Raw genomic sequence first — 13,472 nt, forward strand, 5'->3', positions numbered from 1 at the left:
AAATTGTTTTGATATCAGCTAGCACATTGGGTCTTATGAAATCTATTTTTTATCCTCGCATGCTTAAAGGGACTCTGATTGGGGAGGGAGGGGGGGGGGGGGGGAAGGTTTGTTACGTTATATACTAGCAGAGCAGGATCATTGGTGGGGGGGGGGGGGGTGAGGGGGAGAGAGAGAGAGAGAGAGAGAGAGAGAGAGAGAGAGATCTTTCCCAACTCTTCCTTTTTACATGAGTGAGCTACCCGTTTTATTCATTTTATCCTTCTCAGAGCTGTTTTGATAGTATCCAAATGATGGTAAATGAAAAGGGAGGACACGAATATCTACCCAGAATTCAGGACTGGCAATCGATATGCATGTTTGAGTGCGAATCTTTTTCTCTCTCAACTTAGGTATACGTTTATGTCGTACCTAAAAGCGAGAACCACACTATTGGGACAAGTATGCAAGGCCCAATTTTCCTAACAAGCACAGTTAATTTTGTTATTTTCGAACATTTCTTTCCAAATTGGTTTATCCAATTAACAGTATTATATTAAGATCATGAATTGCTGGGTTAGGTTAGGTTAGGTTAGCTTAGCTTAGGTTAGGTTAGGTTAGGTTAGGTTAGGTTAGGTTAGCTTAGCTTGGGTTAGCTTAGGTTAGGTTAGGTTAGCTTAGCTTGGGTTAGCATAGGTTAGGTTAGGTTTGATTACATTTCTATGTTAGATTTAACTCAAATTCAAAACAATTGCAGTCATTCGGCTTGTTAGTCAACTTGCCTCTAATAGGGGCAATTTGTCTAACAAGACTATTTAGTTTTGTGTGCATATATATATATATATATATATATATATATATATATATATATATATATATATATATATATATATATATATATATATATATATTATAGCTTCAAGACTCCGAACCAATATAGAAGCATCAAGAGGAAGTGCTTGTGTTATGGGCCAATAGGCCTTCTGCAGTTACTTCCATTCTTATGTTTTTATTCCCATTGGTTCGTGTTTTATCTTGTGTAAATGTCAATCACCTTACCCAAAACTTTGGTACCATATCACCTCACCCATGTGTATATATAAATATATATATATATATATATATATATATATATATATATATATATATATATATATATATATATATATAATATACAGAGTAAATCTACCCCAAAAGTAATGATTTATTTGTCTACAAAACTAAACTCTTTTTGGAATCATATGAGGCCCCTCCACTGAGGGGGGAGGCCTGGATGTTTATTGTCATGTGTATTCATGCTGCTTGCATGTCGTCGTTTATTTTGCCTTTGTTGTTTTCTTGACAGCTTTCTTTGCCTTGGGTGGTTTGGGAGATTTTGAAGCTCTCTTTATTTTGGGCTTTTTGTTCCCAACAACAAGCTGCTGCTGCTGCTGCTTCTTTTTCAAGGCTGTAGGTGGTTTGTTGCTTGTGGCGGCTTTCTTGGGAGTTACCACGGCCTTCTTTGCTGCTGTAGATGGTTTCTTGGTTGTGGTGGCTTTCTTGGGAGTTAGAACGGCCCTCTTCTCTGCTACGGCCAGCTTGAATGATCCACTAGCTCCACTTCCCTTGGTCTGAACAAGAATGCCGTCAGCCACTTTCTTGAGAAATCTTCGGATGTAAATGGCGATCTTGGCAGCCTCGACTTTGTTGTTGGCAACAACGTACTTCTTGATTGCTTGTAGAGACGAGCCCTTACGGTCTTTGAGTGCTGCGACCGCGGCTAGAACCATTTGACTAGTTTTCGGGTGAGCAACCTGGACGCGAGGTTTCCTGGTGGTGGCCACCACAGCAGCAGCAGCCGCAGCCTTCTTGGTAGGCTTTGCTTCTACCATGATGATGATGAGATAACCAAGGTGATGAGAGACGCTCAGACAGTCACGGGGGAATGATGCTGCCGCCGCTTGAGCCGAACCTATTTATGTGCCGGCACGGTACAGAAGCTGCAACCTGGCAACTCGTCCACCAATCACGACGGTTGGTTTTACGGCTCCGAAACCTGGATCCCATATCTTCTCTAAAATAGAAGCATTTGTTCATGTTCTTTGTAAAAGTATCATAAAGCAGGACAGATGAGACAAATATCATAAAAACTGAAGAGCAGATGAGCACACACATGTTTGTATTACAAAAGAAAATCCACAAATTCATTAGAAATTGGCAGGGCAGGCTGAGGAAGTAGGTAGATGTAAAATGTCTGTAAATGGCGAAAGAACATAAACCCAAGACTGAATAAACGATGTTAAATATCCATGCCAAGGAGACAAAAATATGTTAGGATACAATTACCATTAAGACACCACAAGCAGGTCCGTATCCTGCCGCGATGACTTAAAAGAGTTGGTTATTAGCCACAATGTGTAGGCAGTCTCATGCCAACGGCCATACCACGTTGAGAACACCGCTTCTCGTCCGATCAGCGAAGTTAAGCAACGTTGGGTTTGGTTAGTACTTGGATGGGTGACCGCCTGGGAACACCAAATGCTGTTGGCAATAATTTTTTGTTTTGTTTTGTTTTGTTTCGTTTGTTTTTGTTTGAATGGCTGGCTCCACGGGAAATTCACGGAGTTGTGTGGAATAAGGCCTGGTAAAATGAATTAATATGTATGTCATGTTTAAAACAAACTCGCTTAATATAGATATTGTGTGAGGCTTTATACAAAAACAAACAACCAAAACAAAACATGTTGTATATATATATAGCTTAATCCGGGTTTGAACTCGCAACTCCAAGAATACGCATCACTTATATACACTTTACCACTGGACCACTGCTGCAGGACACAAGCTTGATGCTGAGGTATCAATTTAATGACGTAAATGCCATTTCCACAAATAAATGATAATTAAAAAGTATTTGTATGTACAAATCTTTTCTGTTTAAAAGGCTACAATATCAGTTACTGATATAATTTGTGTTAATGTTTCTATACCCACAAGAAGGCATATTTTTGCTTATATGTAAAGGGTACGGAGAACGAATCCACAGACCATCATTCCCCTCCCCTTCCCTCCCCCCCCCCCCCCCCCCCCCCCCCCCCCAACTCCCACCTACTACCACCACCACCACCACCACCAATCACCACCAATCACCACCAATCACCACCAATCACCACCAATCACCACCACCACATCTAACCGAAAACCCCCTAACACATCAACCCCCCCCAATCAACAGGCGAAATAATAACCCTCAAATGCCTGCCTGCCTGCCTGCCTGCAAGCCAATACTAACGGTCTTCTCAGAAAGAAAATCTCTTTGTATCTGTATTACTTGATGAAATGTATGATTCTAATAATGAAAATAAATTTTGATGTCGGTTGTATGAGCATAATGACCAATATGCACATGATATGAATGAATTAAATAGTGTAGTTTTAAGTAATTAGGTTGTAGACACATTAAGCGGATATGATATTTGACGCGTCCAGAACTGGTGATTTTTGGTTTAGTTTTAAATGCACCACCACCACCACCACCACCATTGCTTCCCCAGAGCCTAATTAAGGACCGGTAAAAGGAGTCAATATGTATGTCATCTATAAAACCAAAGAATGAATAAAAAAACACACACACAAACCTACATAATAGTATTAGGAAGATTGTATGGCAAAAAAAAAAAAGTATTATTCCCATTGGGTCGTTTGAACTCGCGACTTCCAAAATACCAGCCACACACCTTACCACCCAGCCACCATAGAGTTGGTATAATTGTGCAACTTTAGTTATAAAAGTAAAGTTCTTATTGTCTCAAATCTTATTGTCTGTTCTATGAAAAGGCATGATGTAAATTATGTATTTTTTGAATGATTGAATTGTAGGCACATTAAGCGGATTCGATATTTGATATATCCAGAAAAGGTGATTTCTGTTCAGTTTTAAAATGCATCACCGTTAACGCTAAAGGACTGGTAAAACGACTCGATGTTTGTCATTTTTAAAATAAACACTAAAACTAGGCCCTTAACATATATAATGTTTGAATATAAATTGAATGCATATAAATACAAAGTGGGAGTGGCTGGCTGGCTGGCTGGCTGGCTGGCTGGCTGGCTGGCTGCCTGCCTGCCTGCCTGCCTGCCTGCCTGCCTGCCTGGCTGGCTGGCTGGCTGGCTGGCTGGCTGGCTGGCTGGCTGGCTGGCTGGCTGGCTGGCTGGCTGGCTGGCTGGCTGGCTGCTGCCTGCCTGCCTGCCCGCCCGCCCGCCCGCCCGCCCGCCTGCTTGCCTTGCCTTGCCTTGCCTTGCCTTGCCTGTCCTGTCCTGTTATTGCCTTGCCTTGCCTTGCCTTGCCTTGCCTTGCCTTGCCTTGCCCTGCCCTGCCCTGCCTTGGCTGCAGCTGGCTGGCTGGCCGTAAATCAACTCTTAACAACACCATACCACACCACACCATCACTCATCACCCATCACCCACCACCGGCCCCAGTCTCCCAGCCTCTCTTATATACCCGAGCAGGCCCTTTAAATTATTTGAATTGTTGCACTTCGGCCAATGGCAGGCACGATCGCTGCTGCTCAAACATATTCTGGTTCACAAGTATTATATATATATTATATATATATATATATATATATATATATATATATATATATATATATATATATATATATATATATATATATATATATATATATATATATATATATATATATATATATATATATATATATATATTCATGAAACACATTAAAACCTTGATCATTTATTCATTCATTACGTCTAGTGAAGAATTGCTTTTGTTCATTTGTATGATTAAAAATTAATATAATATGAATTCCTCGCTTAAAGTAAAATATAAAATATATATTGGATTTATATGATTGGTTAATATTCCAAGTGATGCTGAATATCCCCTATAATTTTGTTTTGTTTGTTTGTTATGTACACATTCCAAATGAAATCAATATAAATGTTATTATTAATGTTTGAAAGTTGATTGTCTACTTGAATCTCTCTATTAAAGTGTGTGTGGCTCCGGATGGAGCCTGGTTATGGTATTTGTCGTGGTGGGTGGCAGAAGTGCTTACTTCTTCTCTGTCTTCTTTGGCAAAAGAACTGCCTGAATGTTTGGAAGAACACCTCCCTGTGCAATGGTTACGCCAGACAGAAGTTTGTTGAGTTCTTCGTCGTTGCGGATGGCCAACTGCAAGTGACGTGGGATGATACGGGTCTTCTTGTTGTCACGTGCGGCATTACCGGCGAGCTCCAGAACTTCGGCAGCGAGGTATTCCATGACGGCTGCCAGGTAGACAGGGAGCGCCAGCACCGACGCGTTCGGCGTAGTTGCCCTTACGCAGCAGAACGGTGAATTCTGCCCACGGGGAACTGAAGTCCGGCCCTTGCTGGAGCGGAGACTTTGACTTGCCCTTCACTTTGCCTCCCTTGCCCGCGTCCTGACATTGCTGCTGCTGTTGTGGGTTGTGGTGTTTTATGCCGCCCCCGCAGATCGAGCTTCGTGTTATATACCCCGCTCAGGATCAAGGGAGCCCGCCACTGACCAATCAGCGCGCTCCGCCACGCGACCCGCTCTGAGCTGAGTCGCGAGCGGGGATATAAAAGGAAAGCTCGCCTCGCGCAACAAAGTTCATTATTGTATCGCAAACGCCAGCCAGCACGAGCATCATCATGCCACCCAAGGCATCTGGAAAGGCTGCCAAGAAGGCCGGAAAGGCCCAGAAGGCCATTGCCAAGGGCGATAAGAAAAAGAAGCGCAGGAGGAAGGAGAGCTTACAGCATCTACATCTACAAAGTGCTGAAGCAGGTCCACCCCGACACTGGTATCTCTTCCAAAGCCATGTCGATCATGAACTCGTTCGTGAACGACATCTTCGAGCGCATCGCCGCCGAGGCTTCTCGCCTGGCCCACTACACCAAGCGTTCCACCATTACCAGTCGGGAGATCCAGACGGCTGTAAGGCTCCTGTTGCCCGGAGAACTGGCCAAGCACGCCGTCTCTGAGGGCACTAAGGCCGTCACCAAGTACACCTCCTCCAAGTAAACGGCTTACTTACTGCCCCTGTGGTGGTGGCTTGGCCTCAAACCAACAAACTCGGCTCCATTGGAGCCACACTTTAATTTCTAAAGAGATTGTGAGTGTTAGACACCACTACTATTATAACAAAAACCTCTGTCACTGAAAGCAAATAGCTATAAAATGAGAATATTTATGAAAACTGTCTCGTGTGTGTTTCTCTTCTCTCAGTCTCTGTCTGTCTGTCTGTCTGTCTGTCTCTGTCTTGTCTGTCTCTGTCTTGTCTGTCTGTCTGTCTGTCTGTGTCTCTCTCTCTCTCTCTCTCTCTCTCTCTCTCTCTCTCTCTCTCTCTCTCTCTTCTCTCTCCTCTCTCTCTCTCTCTCTCTCTCTCTCTCTCTCTCTCTCTCTCTCTCAACACATATAAGCACTCGGTATCTTTTTTTTTTTCTAGAGATTAGAGATCATTGTTATGTTCCACATTAGGATTACTATGCAGGCCACCCTCTTAGGTTTGAAAATGTCAAGGAAAACGGTTAATTTAAAATGTCATCTCCTAACTTAACAGATTAAGCCAGAGGACCGAAAACAGAATAAAACAGGACTGGACAGTATGTCACTTATACAAGCTGCTTTTATTTCTAGTACAGTATGACAATTTTTATTTTGGGGGGGGGGGGAGGGGGGGGGGGGTGGGTGATCCTTGACAGTGCATAAGAGCGAAAAGCGACGGGCGTTTTGTTTGTAAGAGAACAGGTTTGTACTACAAATGACTTGATTTATTGATATCACGTGTATGTATGACACCTAAATTAGTGTATTTGTTTTATTTATTTATTTATTTATTATATGTGTAGATGAAGGTTAATTCATATGACTGATGCTAGGAATGTCTGAAATCTCCTTAGAAGGATATTTTGGCCCTGAGAAGGGCCGAGTTTGGTGTATACTAGGGTGGTCGATTTAGCTTATGCACGCTCTCCACGGATACGGCGAGCAAGCTGAATGTCCTTTGGCATGATGGTTGACACGCTTGGCGTGGATGGCACAGAGGTTAGTGTCCTCGAAGAGACCGACCAGGTAAGCCTCGGATGCCTCCTGTAAAGCCATGACGGCAGACGACTGGAAGCGAAGATCGGTCTTGAAGTCCTGGGCAATCTCGCGCACCAGACGCTGGAAGGGAAGTTTCCTGATGAGCAACTCGGTGCTCTTCTGGTAAACGACGGATCTCACGCAGGGCGACCGTTCCGGGCCCTGTAACGGTGAGGCTTCTTCACACCCCCTGTGGCAGGAGCAGACTTGCGTGCTGCCTTGGTGGCCAGCTGCTTACGAGGAGCCTTGCCTCCCGTGGACTTGCGAGCAGTCTGCTTGGTGCGAGCCATGGTGAACAACTGTGGTTTGTGATGGCCGGCGCCGAAAAATTTTTGCTTATATACGCCGTCTCGAGGCGCTTGCTCGAGCGCCATTGGCTGCTCGACTCGCCTACGTCACCCCCGTTGCCCCTCCCCTCCTTCCTCTGGCTGCAGCCAACAGGCGGCTCACCTCAATCACTATTATCGCTGATTTTGCTCTATTTTTTGGATTTGTGCAAAAGTCATTTCACAGGGACGTGAAACAGACGAGTAGGCAACTGCAGTTTTGAAAGCGTTGTGAGAAAGCCGTGTCTACTCGACCACAAGCGTAAAGTAAGGGCAGGCAGGAGTTGCAATGCTACTAGTACGTCCGCTTGATGGGATATAGTCGGGAAATCGTGCGGGCATTCGTCAATTCGATTCACACAACTTCAACACCATGACTGGACGCGGCAAGGGAGGCAAGGGACTCGGAAAGGGTGGCGCCAAGCGTCATCGTAAGGTGCTACGTGACAACATCCAGGGCATCACCAAGCCCGCTATTCGTCGCTTAGCTCGTCGTGGCGGCGTGAAGCGTATTTCGGGTCTCATCTACGAAGAGACCCGTGGCGTCCTGAAGGTGTTCCTCGAGAACGTCATCCGTGATGCTGTAACCTACACGGAACACGCCAAGAGGAAGACCGTCACTGCTATGGACGTGGTGTACGCTCTGAAGCGCCAGGGTCGTACCCTCTACGGATTCGGCGGATAAGAGCTTGGCTAATCCATCGATTCCACCCACCACCACCTCAAAACGGGACCTAATTAGGTCCCTATACTTTTTTTTACTGAAGGGCTTAATAGACGATAACATAAATTGTTTTGATATCAGCTAGCACATTGGGTCTTATGAAATCTATTTTTTATCCTCGCATGCTTAAAGGGACTCTGATTGGGGAGGGAGGGGGGGGGGGGGGGAAGGTTTGTTACGTTATATACTAGCAGAGCAGGATCATTGGTGGGGGGGGGGGGGGGTGAGGGGGAGAGAGAGAGAGAGAGAGAGAGAGAGAGAGAGAGAGAGAGATCTTTCCCAACTCTTCCTTTTTACATGAGTGAGCTACCCGTTTTATTCATTTTATCCTTCTCAGAGCTGTTTTGATAGTATCCAAATGATGGTAAATGAAAAGGGAGGACACGAATATCTACCCAGAATTCAGGACTGGCAATCGATATGCATGTTTGAGTGCGAATCTTTTTCTCTCTCAACTTAGGTATACGTTTATGTCGTACCTAAAAGCGAGAACCACACTATTGGGACAAGTATGCAAGGCCCAATTTTCCTAACAAGCACAGTTAATTTTGTTATTTTCGAACATTTCTTTCCAAATTGGTTTATCCAATTAACAGTATTATATTAAGATCATGAATTGCTGGGTTAGGTTAGGTTAGGTTAGCTTAGCTTAGGTTAGGTTAGGTTAGGTTAGGTTAGGTTAGGTTAGCTTAGCTTGGGTTAGCTTAGGTTAGGTTAGGTTAGCTTAGCTTGGGTTAGCATAGGTTAGGTTAGGTTTGATTACATTTCTATGTTAGATTTAACTCAAATTCAAAACAATTGCAGTCATTCGGCTTGTTAGTCAACTTGCCTCTAATAGGGGCAATTTGTCTAACAAGACTATTTTAGTTTTGTGTGCATATACTATATATATATATATATATATATATATATATATATATATATATATATATATATATATATATATATATATATATATATATATATATTATAGCTTCAAGACTCCGAACCAATATAGAAGCATCAAGAGGAAGTGCTTGTGTTATGGGCCAATAGGCCTTCTGCAGTTACTTCCATTCTTATGTTTTTATTCCCATTGGTTCGTGTTTTATCTTGTGTAAATGTCAATCACCTTACCCAAAACTTTGGTACCATATCACCTCACCCATGTGTATATATAAATATATATATATATATATATATATATATATATATATATATATATATATATATAATATATATATATATATAATATACAGAGTAAATCTACCCCAAAAGTAATGATTTATTTGTCTACAAAACTAAACTCTTTTTGGAATCATATGAGGCCCCTCCACTGAGGGGGGAGGCCTGGATGTTTATTGTCATGTGTATTCATGCTGCTTGCATGTCGTCGTTTATTTTGCCTTTGTTGTTTTTCTTGACAGCTTTCTTTGCCTTGGGTGGTTTGGGAGATTTTGAAGCTCTCTTTATTTTGGGCTTTTTGTTCCCAACAACAAGCTGCTGCTGCTGCTGCTTCTTTTTCAAGGCTGTAGGTGGTTTGTTGCTTGTGGCGGCTTTCTTGGGAGTTACCACGGCCTTCTTTGCTGCTGTAGATGGTTTCTTGGTTGTGGTGGCTTTCTTGGGAGTTAGAACGGCCCTCTTCTCTGCTACGGCCAGCTTGAATGATCCACTAGCTCCACTTCCCTTGGTCTGAACAAGAATGCCGTCAGCCACTGCTTTCTTGAGAAATCTTCGGATGTAAATGGCGATCTTGGCAGCCTCGACTTTGTTGTTGGCAACAACGTACTTCTTGATTGCTTGTAGAGACGAGCCCTTACGGTCTTTGAGTGCTGCGACCGCGGCTAGAACCATTTGACTAGTTTTCGGGTGAGCAACCTGGACGCGAGGTTTCCTGGTGGTGGCCACCACAGCAGCAGCAGCCGCAGCCTTCTTGGTAGGCTTTGCTTCTACCATGATGATGATGAGATAACCAAGGTGATGAGAGACGCTCAGACAGTCACGGGGGAATGATGCTGCCGCCGCTTGAGCCGAACCTATTTATGTGCCGGCACGGTACAGAAGCTGCAACCTGGCAACTCGTCCACCAATCACGACGGTTGGTTTTACGGCTCCGAAACCTGGATCCCATATCTTCTCTAAAATAGAAGCATTTGTTCATGTTCTTTGTAAAAGTATCATAAAGCAGGACAGATGAGACAAATATCATAAAAACTGAAGAGCAGATGAGCACACACATGTTTGTATTACAAAAGAAAATCCACAAATTCATTAGAAATTGGCAGGGCAGGCTGAGGAAGTAGGTAGATGTAAAATGTCTGTAAATGGCGAAAGAACATAAACCCAAGACTGAATAAACGATGTTAAATATCCATGCCAAGGAGACAAAAATATGTTAGGATACAATTACCATTAAGACACCACAAGCAGGTCCGTATCCTGCCGCGATGACTTAAAAGAGTTGGTTATTAGCCACAATGTGTAGGCAGTCTCATGCCAACGGCCATACCACGTTGAGAACACCGCTTCTCGTCCGATCAGCGAAGTTAAGCAACGTTGGGTTTGGTTAGTACTTGGATGGGTGACCGCCTGGGAACACCAAATGCTGTTGGCAATAATGTTTTTTGTTTTGTTTTGTTTTGTTTCGTTTGTTTTTGTTTGAATGGCTGGCTCCACGGGAAATTCACGGAGTTGTGTGGAATAAGGCCTGGTAAAATGAATTAATATGTATGTCATGTTTAAAACAAACTCGCTTAATATAGATATTGTGTGAGGCTTTATACAAAAACAAACAACCAAAACAAAACATGTTGTATATATATATAGCTTAATCCGGGTTTGAACTCGCAACTCCAAGAATACGCATCACTTATATACACTTTACCACTGGACCACTGCTTGCAGGACACAAGCTTGATGCTGAGGTATCAATTTAATGACGGTAAATGCCATTTCCACAAATAAATGATAATTAAAAAGTATTTGTATGTACAAATCTTTTCTGTTTTAAAGGCTACAATATCAGTTACTGATATAATTTGTGTTAATGTTTCTATACCCACAAGAAGGCATATTTTTGCTTATATGTAAAGGGTACGGAGAACGAATCCACAGACCATCATTCCCCTCCCCTTCCCTCCCCCCCCCCCCCCCCCCCCCCCCCCCCCCCCCCCCCCCCCCCCCCCCCCCCCCCCCCCCCCCCCCCCCCCCCCCCCCCCCCCCCCCCCCCCCCCCCCCCCCCCCCCCCCCCCCCCCCCCCCCCCCCCCCCCCCCCCCCCCCCCCCCCCCCCCCCCCCCCCCCCCCCCCCCCCCCCCCCCCCCCCCCCCCCCCCCCCCCCCCCCCCCCCCCCCCCCCCCCCAACTCCCACCTACTACCACCACACCACCACCACCACCAATCACCACCAATCACCACCAATCACCACCAATCACCACCAATCACCACCACCACATCTAACCGAAAACCCCCTAACACATCAACCCTCCCCCCAATCAACAGGCGAAATAATAACCCTCAAATGCCTGCCTGCCTGCCTGCCTGCAAGCCAATACTAACGGTCTTCTCAGAAAGAAAATCTCTTTGTATCTGTATTACTTGATGAAATGTATGATTCTAATAATGAAAATAAATTTTGATGTCGGTTGTATGAGCATAATGACCAATATGCACATGATATGAATGAATTAAATAGTGTAGTTTTAAGTAATTAGGTTGTAGACACATTAAGCGGATATGATATTTGACGCGTCCAGAACTGGTGATTTTTGGTTTAGTTTTAAATGCACCACCACCACCACCACCACCATTGCTTCCCCAGAGCCTAATTAAGGACCGGTAAAAGGAGTCAATATGTATGTCATCTATAAAACCAAAGAATGAATAAAAAAACACACACACAAACCTACATAATAGTATTAGGAAGATTGTATGGCAAAAAAAAAAAGTATTATTCCCATTGGGTCGTTTGAACTCGCGACTTCCAAAATACCAGCCACACACCTTACCACCCAGCCACCATAGAGTTGGTATAATTGTGCAACTTTAGTTATAAAAGTAAAGTTCTTATTGTCTCAAATCTTATTGTCTGTTCTATGAAAAGGCATGATGTAAATTATGTATTTTTTGAATGATTGAATTGTAGGCACATTAAGCGGATTCGATATTTGATATATCCAGAAAAGGTGATTTCTGTTCAGTTTTAAAATGCATCACCGTTAACGCTAAAGGACTGGTTAAAACGACTCGATGTTTGTCATTTTTAAAATAAACACTAAAACTAGGCCCTTAACATATATAATGTTTGAATATAAATTGAATGCATATAAATACAAAGTGGGAGTGGCTGGCTGGCTGGCTGGCTGGCTGGCTGGCTGGCTGGCTGGCTGCCTGCCTGCCTGCCTGCCTGCCTGCCTGCCTGCCTGCCTGGCCTGGCTGGCTGGCTGGCTGGCTGGCTGGCTGGCTGGCTGGCTGGCTGGCTGGCTGGCTGGCTGGCTGGCTGGCTGGCTGGCTGCCTGCCTGCCTGCCTGCCCGCCCGCCCGCCCGCCCGCCCGCCCGCCCGCCTGCTTGCCTTGCCTTGCCTTGCCTTGCCTTGCCTGTCCTGTCCTGTTATTGCCTTGCCTTGCCTTGCCTTGCCTTGCCTTGCCTTGCCTTGCCCTGCCCTGCCCTGCCTTGGCTGCAGCTGGCTGGCTGGCCGTAAATCAACTCTTAACAACACCATACCACACCACACCATCACTCATCACCCATCACCCACCACCGGCCCCAGTCTCCCAGCCTCTCTTATATACCCGAGCAGGCCCTTTAAATTATTTGAATTGTTGCACTTCGGCCAATGGCAGGCACGATCGCTGCTGCTCAAACATATTCTGGTTCACAAGTATTATAATATATTATATTATATTATATTATATATATATATATATATATATATATATATATATATATATATATATATATATATATATATATATATATATATATATATATATATATTCATGAAACACATTAAAACCTTGATCATTTATTCATTCATTACGTCTAGTGAAGAATTGCTTTTGTTCATTTGTATGATTAAAAATTAATATAATATGAATTCCTCGCTTAAAGTAAAATATAAAATATATATTGGATTTATATGATTGGTTAATATTCCAAGTGATGCTGAATATCCCCTATAATTTTGTTTTGTTTGTTTGTTATGTACACATTCCAAATGAAATCAATATAAATGTTATTATTAATGTTTGAAAGTTGATTGTCTACTTGAATCTCTCTATTAAAGTGTGTGTGGCTCCGGATGGAGCCTGGTTATGGTATTTGTCGTGGTGGGTGGCAGAAGTGCTTACTTCTTCTCTGTCTTCTTTGGCAAA

At 43.7% G+C, this 13,472-nt stretch overlaps 2 non-coding genes across 2 annotated transcripts; both read left to right on the forward strand.

Annotated features, from left to right (window-relative positions):
- The first annotated feature begins 2,389 nt into the window (after positions 1-2,389).
- LOC138362195 (5S ribosomal RNA) lies at positions 2,390-2,508 on the forward strand. Its single transcript, XR_011227479.1, has one exon. It is a non-coding gene; the product is annotated as a 5S ribosomal RNA (ribosomal RNA).
- Positions 2,509-10,597: 8,089 nt separating this feature from the next.
- Positions 10,598-10,716, forward strand: LOC138362196 (5S ribosomal RNA). The gene has a single exon (XR_011227480.1). It is a non-coding gene; the product is annotated as a 5S ribosomal RNA (ribosomal RNA).
- Positions 10,717-13,472: the final 2,756 nt, after the last annotated feature.

Source organism: Procambarus clarkii, unplaced genomic scaffold (genome assembly GCF_040958095.1).
Source record: "Procambarus clarkii isolate CNS0578487 unplaced genomic scaffold, FALCON_Pclarkii_2.0 HiC_scaffold_1421, whole genome shotgun sequence".
NCBI lineage: Eukaryota > Metazoa > Arthropoda > Malacostraca > Decapoda > Cambaridae > Procambarus > Procambarus clarkii.